At 41.4% G+C, this 16277-nt stretch overlaps 1 non-coding gene across 1 annotated transcript; it reads left to right on the forward strand.

Annotated features, from left to right (window-relative positions):
* The first annotated feature begins 1681 nt into the window (after positions 1–1681).
* LOC112724247 (small nucleolar RNA R71) lies at positions 1682–1787 on the forward strand. The gene has a single exon (XR_003163420.1). It is a non-coding gene; the product is annotated as a small nucleolar RNA R71 (small nucleolar RNA).
* The last annotated feature ends 14490 nt before the right edge of the window (positions 1788–16277 follow it).

The raw sequence follows: 16277 nt of genomic DNA on the forward strand, positions 1-16277 counted from the left end.
GATTCAGATGTAGGTTTGAAAACATGGAAGGTAAGGTGTTCATCATGTATTCTCAGGATTTACTCTCCTTGTTCCACATCTATCAGGGCTCTAGCAGTGGCTAGAAATGGTCTCCCCAGAACAATGGGATGAAGGTAACTTTCTTCCATGTCCAGAACAACAAAGTTAGTGGGGAGGAAGTAGTTTCCTACTTTTACCAATACATTTTCGACCACTCCTTCGGCCTGCTTCTGAGTTTTATCTGCCAATTGGATGATTACATCTGTGGATCTCAGTTCATTGATTTACAACTTCTTCATAAGAGATATAGGCATCACATTTATGCTATCTCCTAGGTCACAAAATCCTCTGTCAATTTTTTTCTCTCCTATGGCACATAGAATATGAAAGCTTCCTGTATCTTTTTTCTTCAGGAGTACCTTCTTGATGAGGGCACTACATTCCTTGTTCATTGTTACTGTTTGTCCCCCTTTTAGGGTTCTTTTCTTGGTCAGCAGCTCTTTCATTCACTTGATGTATGTGGGCATCTGTTGGAGAATTTTGATGAAGGGGATGTTGACACTAAGAGAGCAAACATGTCCAGGAATCTTGAATATGACTTTTCTTTTTCATCTCCCCTGAGTCTCTGAGGAAATGGTGCCTTTGGCACATAAGGTTTTGGAATTTCCTTCCTTGTTGATTCCTTCCTTTGTACAGATCCAGTTCCTTGTTCCTTTTTCTCCAAGTTGCTTTGGGAGTTTCCTTGACTGTGCTCTGTTAGTTTGCTTGTGTTTTCTTCCTGAAGTTCTTCATTTGCAAGGGTAACTACCTTACACTCTTCCCATTTCACCTTCTTCATTTCCCCCCTTGGATTTTTCTCTGTGTCACTTGGGAAACTATCGGTGGACTTCAGAGTCTGCTGTGAAAGATGTCCTACTTGAGATTCGAGATTCTTAAGAACCTCCCCTCGGCTTTCTACACTACCTCTCACTTCTTCGCTGAACTTTTTCATGTCTTTAGACTCCTTGCAAAGGTTTGCAAGCATAACTTCCATTTTGGCCATTCTGTCTTTATCATGTGGTGATGGTTGGTTAAAATTGGGGTGTTGAGAGTGGTTATTGTGGCTTTGGTATGGTGGCTGTGAATAGGTGCTTTGTGTGGTCTGGTATGGTTTTTGGTTGGAGTTTTGGTGAGTGGAGTTTTTATACTGGTTGGGATTATGGGGTCTGTGGTCTTGGCCTTGGTTTTGTTGGTTCCCCCACCCAAAGTTTGGGTAGTTCCTCCAACCAGAGTTATAAGTTTTAAAGTATGGATCATTAGCTTGCCTAGATGAATTTCCAAGATAATTAGCTTCCTCCCAGTTAACTCCTTCTTCTGTGTCCAAATCTCCTTGAGGTGATGATTGAGTGTGGATAGCTACAGTCTAATTCTTCTCAATTTGCTTGGTCAATTCAGCCAGTTGCTTGGTGATCATCTTATTATGGGCCAGGATTGCATCCATATGGTTTAATTCCAAGACTCCCCTGTTGTTGCTTCTGTCCGAGGCATAGAAATACTCATTGTCAGCCACTATCTCTATAACATCAATGGCTTCTTCAATGGTCTTTTTCTTGTTAAGGGACCCTTCAGATGAGTGGTCTATGACTTTCATTGATTCACAATTCAGCCCTTCATAAAAGATATGAAGTTGCACCCACTCATTAAACATATCAGGGGCATTTCCTTGTCAAATCTTTGAATCTCTCCCAAGCTTCATAAAGAGTCTCACCATCCTGCTGTCTGAATGTCTGCACTTTAGTTCTTAGCCTATTTACTTTTTGTGGAGGGTAGAACCTTGTTAAGAATCTATTCATTACATCTTCCCAGGTTTTCAAGCTTTTCTTGGGGAATGTGACGTGGCAGAAATTAGCGAATTAAGAATTGTTATAAGATATGCGTTGCAAGTATAGTTCTTAACCAACCAGAAATCCACTTATCAATTTAGAAGGGTTGTCACAAAAATTAAAATTAAAATACTGGGAATATGAATCCCAGGTCGTCTCCCAACGAGTTGCAGAAAAGTGTGCTATTTTATTAATCAGATTTTTTCAAAAAGAGTTTGAGTTGAATAAACAGGAAATTAAATTGGAGAAATTAAGTAATTTAAATAAAAGCCTTGACTGGGAGTAGATTAGTTGGAAGCCCTATTCTTGTTGCAGTACTCTCAAGATTAATTGATAATTGAAGGTTGTTCTGTTTAGTTATCCCTTACTAGGTAAGGGAAAGTCAAACAAGTTGGAATACTGTTTCTATTCACAAGTTCCAATCCGCTCAATTGAAAAGGATTAGTGTCAGTGACTAGAGAACATTCCAACAGTAAACCCAATTACAATTTTTCTTTTAAGCACCCCAACTCAAGGGTTCCTTTCAATCAACCCCCATCAAGTTAGAAAACTACTCGCTCATTGTGAATGTAGAACTCATAACATAGGAAAGGGAATAAAAGAAAGACATGATAAATAAAACTCAAACGAACTAATTAAAAATAAAAGTAACTCTTGTATTAATGAATTCTAAAATAATCCAATAGTAAAATTGAGTAAATTAAAGGACATGGAAGAGTAAAGCCAAGTAAAGAAAACGAACTAGAATGACGAAATCTTGATGAGGTAATAACTCTTCTCAATATCCCAATGCAAAGAGCAATAGAAAATAAAATCCTAAGAATTATGAATGTGTAGAGAGAAAAACCTAGAGGAGGAGTAAAACTAGATCAAAAACTAAAAATTATGTAGAATGAATGTTATTTTTGGTTTCTGCATGTTCTCTGGCTCTAGTATGCTTTTTCGGGCCAAGAACTGGGTCAAAGTAGGGTCCAAAATTGCCCCCAGCGAATTCTGCAGATTATGCAGATCGCGCACGTCACGCGATCGCGTCATTCATGCGGACGCGTCATTCGGCGTTTTGCTTGCCACGCGGGCGCGTCGTCCACGCCTCCGCGTCACTTGTGCTATTCCAATCCACGCAGTTGCGTGTGCCATGCGGCCGCATCACTGCGATTTCCTCTCTTTCGCGCGGTCGCGTGAGCCATGCGGCCGCGTCACTTCTCGCTGGTCATCTCCTCAATTTCTTGTGTTCCTTCCATTTTTGCAAGTTTCCTTTCCAATCTCCAACTCATTCATGCCCTATAAAGCCTGAGACACTTAACACACAGATCACGGCATCGAATGGAATAAAGAATAATTAAAATACATAATTAAAAGTCTCTAGGAAGCAAGTTTTCAATCATAGAGCATCTTTAGGAAGGAATTACAAATGCATGCTTATTTAATGAATAAGTGGGTAAAGATCATGATAAAACCACACAATTAAACACAATATAAACCATAAAATAGTGGTTTATCAACCTCTCCACACTTAAACATTAGCATGTCCTCATGCTTAGTTGAAGGAGATAAAACAGATGAGTAGGAACATGTAAAACTCATGCAATGCAATGCAGTGCAACCTATATATGTGAATGCAACTATATGATCCGTGTCCACTTGATCAATAGTAAATAAGCTCTTCAAAACAATTACAAATCAAATTCCACTAATTCAATTCTTATACCGTAAGAACAGATAAAAATGCAAGAAGGTAGCTCATGAAAGTAGGGAACATAGAATTTTAAGCATTGAACCCTTACTGATGATGTATAGGGCAATCACTCTATCCTTCTCTAATCATGCTCTATAATTTTTTTTTTGTTCTTCTCCTAACCAATCAACAACATTTAATATACCAATGCAAACATCATGAGGTCTTTTCAATGTTGTAATGGGGATAAGGTAATGGTAAGGATACATATATGGCTAACTAAGCTTATAAACTAAATCTTTAATTAACCCAAGCTTTAACATAACCTATATATATTCTATATAACTTTAAAATTCATACCTAGCTACCCAGAATTTCCCTTTCATATTCCATACTCATGTATCAACTTTTTATTTTAATTTTATCATACATGCATTGATCTTTGAATTCTTAACTTAACATTGGGGTAATTTTGTCCCCTTATTTATTTATTGAATATTTTTGGGTTTTTTTTTCATAAGCATAAAAATAAACATAGCTTATCAATGCACATAGATTTTTAATTTTTATAGTTTCACATGAGTAGGTCTCCAAATTTCCATTATATTATCATGACACATTCCCTTATTATCTTTTGTTTCCACAATTTCCCATACTTAATTAGCACACACAATTCTATCTTAAGCTAACCAAAGATTCAGTTTGGGATATATAATTGTTTTTCCGCTTAAGGCTAGTAATGTGGTAAAATATAGAACAAATGGGATTTAAAGGCTCAAAGTGGCTAACAAAGGTAATTGAAAGGGTAGGCTTAATTTGGATAAGTGAGCTAAACAAATAATGGCCTCAATCACATGCAAACATATAAATATAATAAACATTGGACATATAGGATGAAACAAAATATAGATTACAATCATAGAGAAGTAAACACACATGAATAAAATAATTATGGTTAAATAATGTAACCATGCATAAAGGCTCAAATTTAACAGGTTGTGTGTTCTTTAGCTTAAAAATTATGTTCCAAATACAACTTCAAGCAAATTCAACATAAAAGTTTTAATTAAAATTAGTGAAATTTTGTTCCAAAAATAGAGTCTTAGAAGAAACTTTTGTCTTTTCAATCAAGTAGAACATGCATGCAACTAATCTATTACTATGCAATTTATCCTATTCTACAAAAGAAAAACTAACTAATTATCCTAATTTATTGGTGTTTAGGGAAGAGAAATTACCTCCGAAAGTCAGGTACTGACCGACTTCCCAACACTTAAGGCTTTGCACCGTCCTCAGTGCCATCTGTCAGAAACAAAGGTGGGCTGGTAGCAGTATCTCTACAGTCTGGGCCACCATGGCTTCCTGTGCTGGTAAAGAAAGTGGAATCCGGGGTGTCTGAGTCCTTGAATTTTCCCATAATCAGCTCCTTGAGGTATGTGAATCGGTGCTTGTTACGGTGCTCTCTCATCTTAGCTTTGTGTACCTGCCGATCCAACCTTTCGAGTATCTGATGGAGCATTTGGTCTGTTATAGGTACTTGTGGTGTTGAAGAAGGAATATCTTCAACCGGTTCAGCCTGATGGCTTGTGGCGGCTAGTGGAGGTCTGATGTATTTTCCGTTAGGGACATACTGATCATCCCGTGGAAGCATGACTTTGGTGTCCCCAGCTCTGTAGGAGACTCCGACTGCTGAGACAAGATCTGAGTCCAAGGCGGGAAAAGGTAAGTTGCCCGCAATTTGTACGTGTCCCATGGCATTCCGGATGTGTCTTGGTAGGTTCAGAGGTTGGTCTATAAGGATGCACTATAGTAGAACGGCCATGTCCGTAGTGAAGGAGGACTCGTGAGTGCTCGGGAAGACATAATGGGACATGATCTATGCCCATACGCGAGCCTCCAAGGTAAGTGCTGAAGCCGATATTCCCTTAGGGTGGGTACGATGGTATCCATAGATCTAGCGGCTGCCAGGTAGTGCGATAACTCTGAGAACGGTGTCCCAGTTAAATTGGTACATCTGGCGCTTGAGTGCAGCTTCTTGAAAGGCGTCCAAACCTTCTGGAATAGGGGGAAGACCTAGAGCTCTTTGAATGGCCTCTTCTGTAATGGGGACTTGCTTCTCACGGACAAAGACAGACTGTAGGGTTGGCAGGTGGAAGTTAGAGTAGAACTCAACTACCCAAGAAAGATTGACCTGCCTCGGCTTTCTCTGTAGGAAACCTCATTGTCTTTGTGCAATTTGCGGCTCAACAAAGGTAGCAATATGGTTTGGGAGGAGAAGAAGGTATTCGTTGTTGTAGCTCCTTTCTGTCAAGATGGAGAACATCTGCTCACAGTAGCGATTGGGAAATCGCGCAGTGTCCTTTGCTGGGAAGGCTTTTTCTTTATCATCAACCTTTATAATCCTCTTAGTTCTTTTTGTTGAGGGTTTAACCGCAGTTGAAGAGGGTTCTGCCACTAATGCTCTCTTTGTTCCTCTTCTCGCTGGTTGTTTGGGAGTAGCATTCTCCTTTCCTTTCTTGGTGGCCATCCTGAAAAAGAGAATAGGAAGAAAATTAAGTTCAAAGAGAAAGAGCAAGGAAGAGGGTTGTAGGAGTGATAATCAATGCACGGTAAAGAGAATGTCGTTAACACATGGTCATGACTACATGTGAAAAGTTCATCAAAGGGAATAAAGCAAGTGCATGTGAGGACAATTAAATGCAAGAGGTTTATTGGCATGCAGGCAAAGGCATGAGGAGCATAGATCAAGCATTCAATGTCCAAGTTAGGTTACCAAGTCTTTCAAACTAACCATTTGTTTGTAATAACAATTATATTTAAGTAATAAAATATAAAAAGGGTTTTGTGAAAAGCAAGCATTGAATAGTAGAGTAATGTAGAAAAGTGCATAATGCCATATGGGCTTTTTCACAAACACATAGCATGCATGATAATTAAGGTATAGAAAGTATTAAATTGAACATGCAAGCAACCCTTTAAAAAGTAATATATAATTGCCAAACAAATTTACAACAATCCACAAGCATATAATGAGAAATAATGACTCAAATAAAATTCCAACACCAAGTAAAAAGGAAAAAGAAAGAAAAAGAAAATATGGATAATGAAAGTAAAAAGAAAAGAAAAGAAAGTAAATATAAAAGAAGAAGAATAATAGAAAAGTAAGGGGAGAAGAAGAAGAGAAAACCTTGTTAATGGAGGGGAGAGAGAGAGAGAGAGTAGAAAGTGAGAAAGAAGGAAGAAGGAAGAAGGAAGAAATAAGGAGGGAAAAGAGAAAATAGGATTTGGGGAAAAGAAAGATAAGATAATTGGCAAATCAAAGAAGCTGTGCGGTGCAAGCGATGCGGCCGCATGTGGCACGCGGTCGCACAAATTTCGCTTATGATAATTGACGCGGTCGCGTCGGTCACGCGGTCCCGTGACCTGTTTTATGCCACTGGCGCGAGGGCAGCCTCGCACTCACACAACTCTCTGTTCAAAATCATTAATTGCCAAATATTGGGTGACGCGATCGCGTGGGGCATGCGATCGCGTGAGTGGCCGTTATGAGGATATGACGCGGTCGCGTCGGTCACGCGTCCGCGTGAGAAGAATTATGCGTTCAGCACCAATCCAGCACCACTCTAGCACAACTTTCGGTCGTGTACCCTTTTCACGTCGAAATCCAAGGCACGCGGCCACGTGAGTGATGCGGTCGCGTGGGAGGCCAATGTTCCTAAGTGACGCGGCCGCGTCGGCGACGCAGTCGCGTGGGGCGTTTTGTGCCACTGGCACGCTTCCAGCCACGCTCTTGCGGGACTCTTTGTTTGTTTTATTATTTCCTCCCATCTCCTGCGATGCGGACGCGTCAATGAGGCAGTCGTGTCGCGTGAAAATTTTTTTTTAAATAAAAGTATGTAAATACAAATGCAAGAAATGTACTAATAAAGAGAATAGTTATTGAATAGGAAAACTAAGAATAAAGAAAAGAACGATCATACCATGTTGGGTTGTCTCCCACCTAGCAGTTTGCTTTAACGTCCATAAGTTGGACGCTCCACTAGCTCAGGCTTCCGCTATGTGGGGATCTTCCAAGAGGAAGATCTCGAGCTCCTTGTTTTTCTTCAGCTTCTCGCCATGGTACAGCTTTAAACGATGTCCATTAACTTTGATAAGTTCAGAGCTTGAAGGATGGCTTAGGTGGTAAACTCCGTATAGTTCGGCCTTCTCTACTCTGTATGGACCTTCCAATCTTGATCTCAACTTGCCTGGCATGAGCCTTAGTCGAGACTTGTAAAGGAGGACTAAGTCCCCAGGTTGGAACTCTTTTCTCTTGATGTGCTGATCATGTACAGCCTTCATCTTCTCCTTGTATAGTCTTGAGTTTCCATAAGCTTCTAGGCGAAGGCTTTCCAGTTCTTGCAGTTGCAACTTCCTTTCAGCTCTGGCTTTCTCAATTCCCATGTTGCACTCCGTTACTGCCCAAAAGGCTTTGTGCTTTGCTTCAACAGGGAGATGACAAGCTTTACCATAAACTAAGCGGAAATGTCTCATCCCAATGGGTGTTTTGTATGCTATTCTGTATGCCCAGAGTGCATCTTGTAGCCTGGTGCTCCAGTCTCTTCTATGAGGTTTGACTATCTTCTGCAAGATACGCTTTATCTCTTTGTTTGACACCTCGGCTTGCCCATAAGTCTGAGGGTGGTAGGCTGTTACAACCTTATGAATTATCCGATGCTTCTTCATTAATCCTGTTAGTCTCCTGTCACAAAAATGGCTGCCTTGATCGCTCACGATTGCTCGTGGTGATCCAAAGCGACAAATAATGTGGTTTCTCACAAAGGAAACAATAGTGTTAGTATCATCAGTGTCAGTAGGAATTGCTTCCACCCATTTGGAAATGTAATCCACAGCTAACAATATGTAAAAATAACCATTAGAATTTGGAAATGGACCCATGAAGTCAATGCCCCAAACGTCAAAGATTTCACAGAAAAGCATAATTTGTTGAGGCATTTCGTCCCTCTTGGATATATTACCAAATTTTTGGCATGGAAAACAAGATCTAAAAAATTCAGCAGCATCTCTAAAAAGTGTAGGCCACCAGAATCCACAGCCTAAGATTTTTCTAGCTGTTCTTTGAGGTCCAAAATGTCCTCCACTCTCAGATGAATGACAGGCCTCTAAGATGGACTGAAATTCTGATTGAGGCACACACCGTCAAACCTGGTCAGTGCCACATCTCCATAAATATGGATCATCCCATATATAATATTTAGACTCGCTTTTTAGCTTGTCTCTTTGGTGCTTAGAAAAGTTTGGAGGAAAGGTGCGGCTAACTAGATAATTAGCTACAGGTGCATACCAAAGGACTACCTCAGATACTGCTTGGAGGTTATCAAAGGGGAAATTGTCAGCTATAGGAGTGGGGTCATCTGTAATGTGCTCAAGGCGACTCAAGTGGTCTGCCACTAAATTCTGGTTACTACTCCTATCCTTAATTTCTAAATCAAATTCTTGTAATAGCAGTATCCAACGTATAAGCCTTGGTTTGGACTCCTTTTTAGCTAATAGATACTTTAGAGCTGCGTGATCTGAGTACACTACTACCTTCGTACCAAGTAAATAGGCTCTGAATTTATCCAGAGCAAAAACAATAGCAAGCAGCTCTTTCTCAGTAGTAGTGTAATTGGACTGAACGGCATCTAAAGTTTTAGACGTATAAGCAATAACAAAGGGGTCCTAACCTTCACGCTGAGCCAGTGTTGCTCCTACTGTATGGTTGGAAGCGTCGCACATTATTTCAAATGGCTGGCTCCAGTCTGGTCCTCTCATAATTGGAGCTTGAGTCAGGGCGGTCTTCAGCTTATCAAATGCTTGTTTGCAATCCTCACTGAACTCGAACTCAATATCCTTCTGCAATAGCCTGGATAAGGGAAGTGTAACCTTACCGAAGTCCATAATGAATCTCTTGTAAAAACCTGCATGGCCAAGGAACGAACGGACTTCCCTCACAGAAGAGGGGTAAGGTAAACTAGAAATAACATCCACCTTTGCTAGATCTACAAAAATGCCAGTATTAGACACATGTCCTAGTACAATACCTTGTTTTACCATAAAGTGACATTTTTCAAAATTTAATACAAGGTTTGCACTGATACATCTATCTAATACTCTAGATAATCCATCTAAGCAAAGGCTAAAGGAATCGCCGTATACACTAAAATTATCCATAAAAACTTCCATACAGTCCTCAATAAGATCAGAGAAAAGACTCATCATGCATCGTTGGAAGGTAGCTAGTGCATTGCACACGCCAAAGGGCATTCTCTTGTAAGCATAAGTCCCAAAAGGACATTTAAAAGTGGTCTTTTCCGGATCCTCAGGAGTTATATGAATCGGAAATAACCTGTGTAGCCATCTAAAAAATAATAATGTGATTTACCTGACAGGCGATCCAGCATTTGATCAATGAATGGAAGAGGATAGTGATCCTTACGGGTTGCTTGGTTGAGGCATCTGTAGTCAATGCAGACCCTCCAGGCGTTCTGAACTCTGGTTGCCATGAGCTCTCCATGCTCATTCTTCACTGTAGTGACTCCAGACTTCTTTGGCACCACTTGTACTGGGCTTACCCATTCACTGTCTGAGATGGGATAGATGATATATGCCTCCAGAAGTCTGGTCACTTCCTTCTTGACAACCTCTAAGATAGTGGAATTCAGTCTTCTCTGGGGTTGACGGACAGGTCTTGCTCCCTCTTCTAAAAATATTCTATGCTCACAGACTTGAGGGTTGATGCCTACTATGTCTGCCAACCTCCAACCAATTGCCTTCTTGTGCCGCCTCAGTACACTAAGTAACTGCTCTTCCTGTTGAGAAGTGAGTTCCCTTGCGATAAAAACTGGAAACTTCTGCTCGTCTTCAAGGTAAGCATATTTGAGATGTGGAGAAAGGGGTTTTGATTAGCGGATAATTTATACGCTTTTTGGCATTGTTTTTAGTATTTTTTTAGTAGAATCTAGTTACTTTTAGGGATGTTTTCATTAGTTTTTATGTTAAATTCACATTTCTGGACTTTACTATGAGTTTGTGTGTTTTTCTGTGATTTCAGGTATTTTCTGGCTGAAATTGAGGGACTTGAGCAAAAATCATATTCAGAGGTTGAAGAAGGACTGCTGATGCTGTTGGATTCTGACCTCCCTGCACTCAAAGTGAATTTTCTGGAGCTACAGAACTCAAAATGGCGCGCTTCTAATTGCGTTGGAAAGTATACATCCAAGGCTTTCGAGCAATATATAATAGTCCATACTTTGGCCGAGTTTAGATGACGTAAAAGGGCGTTGAACGCCAGTTCTACGCTGTTGTCTGGAGTTAAACGCCAGAAACACGTCACAAGCCAGAGTTGAACGCCAGAAATACGTTATAAACTGGCGTTCAACTCCAAGATTAACCTCTACACGTTTAACATTCAAGCTCAGCCCAAGCACACACCAAGTGGGCCCCAGAAGTGGATTTATGCATCAATTACTTACTTCTGTAAACCCTAGTAGCTAGTTTATTATAAATAGGACTTTTTACTATTGTATTAGACATCTTATGATCTTCGGATCATCTTTGATCACGTTTTGGGGGCTGGCCATTCGGCCATGCTTACCCTCTATTCACTTATGTATTTTCAACGGTAGAGTTTCTGCACTCCATAGATTAAGGTGTGGAGCTCTGCTGTTCCTCATGAATTAATGCAAAGTACTACTGTTTTCTATTCAATTCAACTTATTCCGCTTCTAAGATATTCATTCGCACTTCAACCTGAATGTGATGAACGTGACAATCATCATCATTCCATATAAACGCATGCTTGACAACCACTTCTGTTTTACCTTCGATTGGATGGATATCTCTTGGATATCTAATACAGGGGACCGAGTCCGAGTTATTAAATGTCTTCGTGGTATAAGTTAGAACCCATGGATGGCCATTCCTGAGATCCGGAAAGTCTAAACCTTGTCTGTGGTAGGCATAGTGACAGACGCAAAAGGAGGGTGAATCCTATTCCAGTATGATCGAGAACCTCAGATGATTAGCCGTGCCGTGACAGAGCATTTCGACCTTTTTCATAAGAGGATGGGATGTAGCCATTGACAACGGTGATGCCCTTACATAAAGCTTGCCATGGAAAGGAGTAGGAATGATTGGATGAAGACAGCAGGAAAGCAGAGGTTCAGAAGAACGAAAGCATCTCTATACACTTATCTGAAATTCTCACCAATGATATACATAAGTGTTTCTATCCTTATTTTATGTTTACTTATTATTTAATTTCGAAAACTCCATAAGCTTTTGATATCCGCCTGACTGAGATTTACAAGGTGACCATAGCTTGCTTCATACCAACAATCTCCGTGGGATCGACCCTTACTCACGTAAAGTTTATTACTTGGACGACACAATGCACTTGCTGGTTTGTTGTATCGAAGTTGTGAATGAAAAACGATTTACTAAGACGTGCGTACAGAGTTTCTAGTGCCGTTGCCTGAGATCACAATTTCGTGCACCAAGTTTTTGGCGCCGTTGCCGGGGATTGTTTGAGTTTGGACAACTGACGGTTCATCTTGTTGCTCAGATTAGGTAATTTTCTTTTTGTTTTCTTTTCAAAAATTTTTTCAAAAAAATTCTTTCAAAAATTTCTCCTTTGTTTTCGAAAAATTTTTAAAATAAATCTTTTCAAAAATATATTTTTCTTCAGAATTTTTAAGAATGAATTCTAGAGTTTCATGAAGCATGTTGAAGCCTGGCTGGCTGTAAAGCCATGTCTAATTCTTTTGGATAGGGAATGTCAGGCGTGTCATGTCTGAGTTACATACTAAAGCTTGGCTGACTATTAAGCCATGCCTGACCCTTTGATTGGAGCTTTAGACTAAAGAGCATAAGATTCCAGGAATTCATATTAAAAATTTTGGAATCCTTATTTTTCTTTTTCAAAATGATTTTCGAAAAAAATTAAAAGAAAATACAAAAAATAAAAAAATCATAAAAATCAAAAATATTTCATGTTTCTTGTTTGAGTCTTGAGTCAAGTTGAAAGTTTGGTGTCAATTGCATAGTCATCTTGCATTTTTCGAAAAATTCATGCATTCATAGTGTTCTTCATGATCCTCAAGTTGTTCTTGGTAAGTCTTCTTGTTTGATCTTGATGTTTTCATGTTTTGTGTCTTTTCTTGTTTTTCATATGCATTCTTGCATTCATAGTGTCTATACATGAAAAAATTTTTAAGTTTGGTGTCTTGCATGTTTTCTTTGCATTAAAAATTTTTCAAAAATAAGTTCTAGATGTTCATCTTGACATTCAAAGTGTTCTTGGTGTTCATCTTGACATTCATAGCATTCTTGCATGCATTCATTGTTTTGATCCAAAATTTCATGCATTGCATCATTTTCATGTTTTTCTCTCTCATCATTAAAAATTCAAAAATAAAAAAAAATCTTCCCCTTTTTCTCTCTTAAATTTTCGAAAATTAGATTTGACTTTTTCAAAAATTTTTAAAATCTAGTTGTTTCTTATGAGTCAAATCAAATTTTCATTTTAAAAATCTTATCTTTTTCAAAATCTTTTTCAAAAATCAAATCTTTTTCATTTTTCTTAGTTATTTTCGAAAATTTTAAAAATATTTTTCAAAAATCTTTTTCTTATCTTTATTTCCTAATTTTCGAAAATAACATCATCAATTAATGTTTTGATTCAAAAATTTCAAGTTTGTTACTTGCTTGTTAAGAAAGATTCAGTTCGGTTGGTCGGTTACCGAACGGTTCAGGTCAGGATCAGGGATGAAGGAAGGGGCTCGTCTGGTCACGGTCTTCCAGTCCGAGGGCGCGAGGTCCCGAGCACTTCGTGTGAGGGGGGGTGCCACCTGCAAAGATACTCCGACGCTCTTGTCAGAATACGTGCAGGCAGAATGAAGGTGGTGTAGGGACGTGACGTACCTTGGGGGAAGAGCCAGTCTTCCCCTTATATACATGTCAGTATTGGGCCCCTCTGGAGGGCAGGCCCATATTCCCAAGGACGCTGTCCCATAGCTGTGAGAAAGCTGTACGGGACGCGTGTCCGGGTCGGTTGAGAGGCGTGTAGTCGGGCCGGGTGGAGCTCGGGTCGGGTTGACCCGCGGGAATCCAGGGCCATAACAGTGCCCCCGACGCACCAGTGATGGTCGTGAGGCGATCGGTGGTGCGTGATGTCCTTGTTCGTGTGTTGTCGCCGAGTCGGTTGACCGTGGGAGAGGCGCGTTTCTTGTGCGCGTGTCCCTTGGTCTGCTGAGGCGTTCGTTCACCGCTTCGTTCTTCGTGCTGAGCATTAAATGCTCATAATGGGTTAAAACCCTGTGCGTAAAGACCATTTTGCCCCTATCTCTTTTCGCGCTCCTTGTGGTGGTTTTTAAACAGTTTCTTTCTCTTTTCCTCCTACCCTTGCCATTTTCACTTTCCTCTCTCCTTGATATCCAAAATTCCCTGTTCGAGCCTTCTCGTGCCTTCTTTTTCCTCTCAAGTTCCTGCAACCAATTCAGGTAATTTCCGCTTCCTCTTCCCTTGTGTTTATGCTATGTTTTACTGCTGCGTAATTGTTGTTTGTGATTGTTGCATGCTTGGTTTACTTTAGCCGAATGGCCTTCCAATGGTGGGGTAGACGAATTAAGGGAGGGGTACCATTTCTGGGTAGGTTTTAGGTGATTTGCGTGATAGGCGTGGTTTTTAACTGTTCTTGGCCATGATCTAAGTTTGAAAAGGCGTAGTTTTTGGGTTTCTATGGACTCCCGACCTCATAGTCTAACGGAGTGGTACCCCGATGTAGGTATGCCTCGCATCGTTTCCCGGTCTTCTGGATCTGGCGCGGCCTACGACCCGTACGCCTGGGTGACTGACGATATCAGGAGCTCGCCCAACCAAATGGACTTGGAGGAGTTGACCGAGTTCCGGCAAGCCGGCTACTTGTGTGGGGGGACTGACGAGGAGGCCAACTACGAGGCCATTGTCCCTGCCCCCCATGAGCGTATTTATGAGCTCAACTTCCACTCTCCTCGTGTCCCCGATTGGATTTGGTTTTACAAGTCCATGTTCACACAAGTTGGTGTTCGGATACCATTCTCCGACTTTCAAATGGCGCTGCTGAACCGGATATCCGTCCCCCCTTCTCAGCTTCATCCGAACAGCTGGGCTTCGATCCGCTGCTTCGAAATGGTTTGCGAGCACCTGGAGCTGCCGGTGTCGGTGGACGTCTTCCTCTTCTATTTCAACCTTACCAACCCTTCCAAACAGGGGAAGGCGAGGAAAGGGTTTCTCTCTTTCCGTTCCGCCCAGGGTAGGAGAATTTTTGGCCTTTTTGAGGACTCCTACCATGGTTTTAAAGATAAGTACTTCAAAGTTCGTCCCGTCAAAGGTCGTCACTCCTTTTGGTTGTCGTTAGAGGGGGAGCACCTTATCCAGACTTATTGGAGTTTTGGTGCGGGGTCGAATCCTTTCATCAAGGTGACGTACAAGAGGTTGTCGCCTGTAGATAAGCAAATAGCTGACGTACTTTTTGCCATTTTTGAAAAGAACCCCGTGAACCCTCATCTTCTTATGGGTGAACGGGAGGCCGCCAGGAGCTATATTCGTGAGTTATCTTCTTTGTTTGCCTATGTTTCTTTGTTGTTGTTTTTCTTTTCCCGATCTAACGACTAATGCGCCTGTTGTTTGTTGCAGTGGAAATGTCTGCCACCGTGACTGGCCTTTGAGAATCTGATGAAGACCTTTTTTGAAGCAAGTGACGACGAGAATGCCGAAGAGAAGGATGTCAGTAAGTCGGAGGGTCCTTCAGGGGAGAAGGAGAATCAGGCTGTGCCTTCTCCCCAGAAGGGGTCCAGGCTTCCCCTACTCATGAGGAAGGGCCCGCTGGAGGGCACGCGTCTCTCACCCCCCAGCCGGATAGTGACGTGGAGCTCATCCATACTCCCAAGAAGCAAAGGATGTCTTCCAGCCCGGAAGGGGCCCTTACCATAATGGAAAGGAACTTTGATGCTACCAAATTTATTGACTCACAGTTGATACCCGGGACCGAGGAGCATCTTCACGAGACCGAGCTGTCCGGGCAGGCGAGGTGGATGTACCGCACCTTGCTTCGTTGGGCCGTGATAGCTCGGAAGGCTGAATTCGAGTTATCGGGGATGGAGGCACTCTGGAGGAAGCTTGAGTCCTCTGTTAAGGCGAACAATGACTTCAAGGCCCAAGTTGAACTCCTCCAGGGTCAGCTGTCTGAGATGGGGGGAAAGCTTAGCGCTGCTGAGGAGAAAGCGTCATTTGTTGCGGAGAGGTTGAAGGCGTCCGATGAGACCGTGGCCCGGCTTCTTGAGCGTGAGATGACCTTGGAGGGTCAGCTGAATGCTGCTCAGGGTCGGGTTGCCGCCTTGGAGAAAGAGCGGGAGCAAGCCATCTCAGAGGCGAAAACCGCTAAATCCAAAGTCGCAGAGCTTAAGAAGAAGCTTAAGGTGACCAAGGAGCAAGGGAAAAACGCCATCTCGATGACCGAAGATGCCCTGAAGGCTCAGCTAAAGATCGCAGCTCCTGATTTCGACACGTCGTCAATTGGCATTTTCAAGACTATCCAGGACGAAAAGATTGTTGACATGCCGAGGAAGTGAGGTCTTGTAACTTAGGATATTTTGTAACGCATTTGCTGAACAACTTATTGCTCGTTTTTTGTTTTGACTCTTTGTAAGTTATACTTATTC

The sequence above is a fragment of the Arachis hypogaea genome, chromosome 11 (assembly GCF_003086295.3).
Source record: "Arachis hypogaea cultivar Tifrunner chromosome 11, arahy.Tifrunner.gnm2.J5K5, whole genome shotgun sequence".
Taxonomy (NCBI): Eukaryota; Viridiplantae; Streptophyta; class Magnoliopsida; order Fabales; family Fabaceae; genus Arachis; species Arachis hypogaea.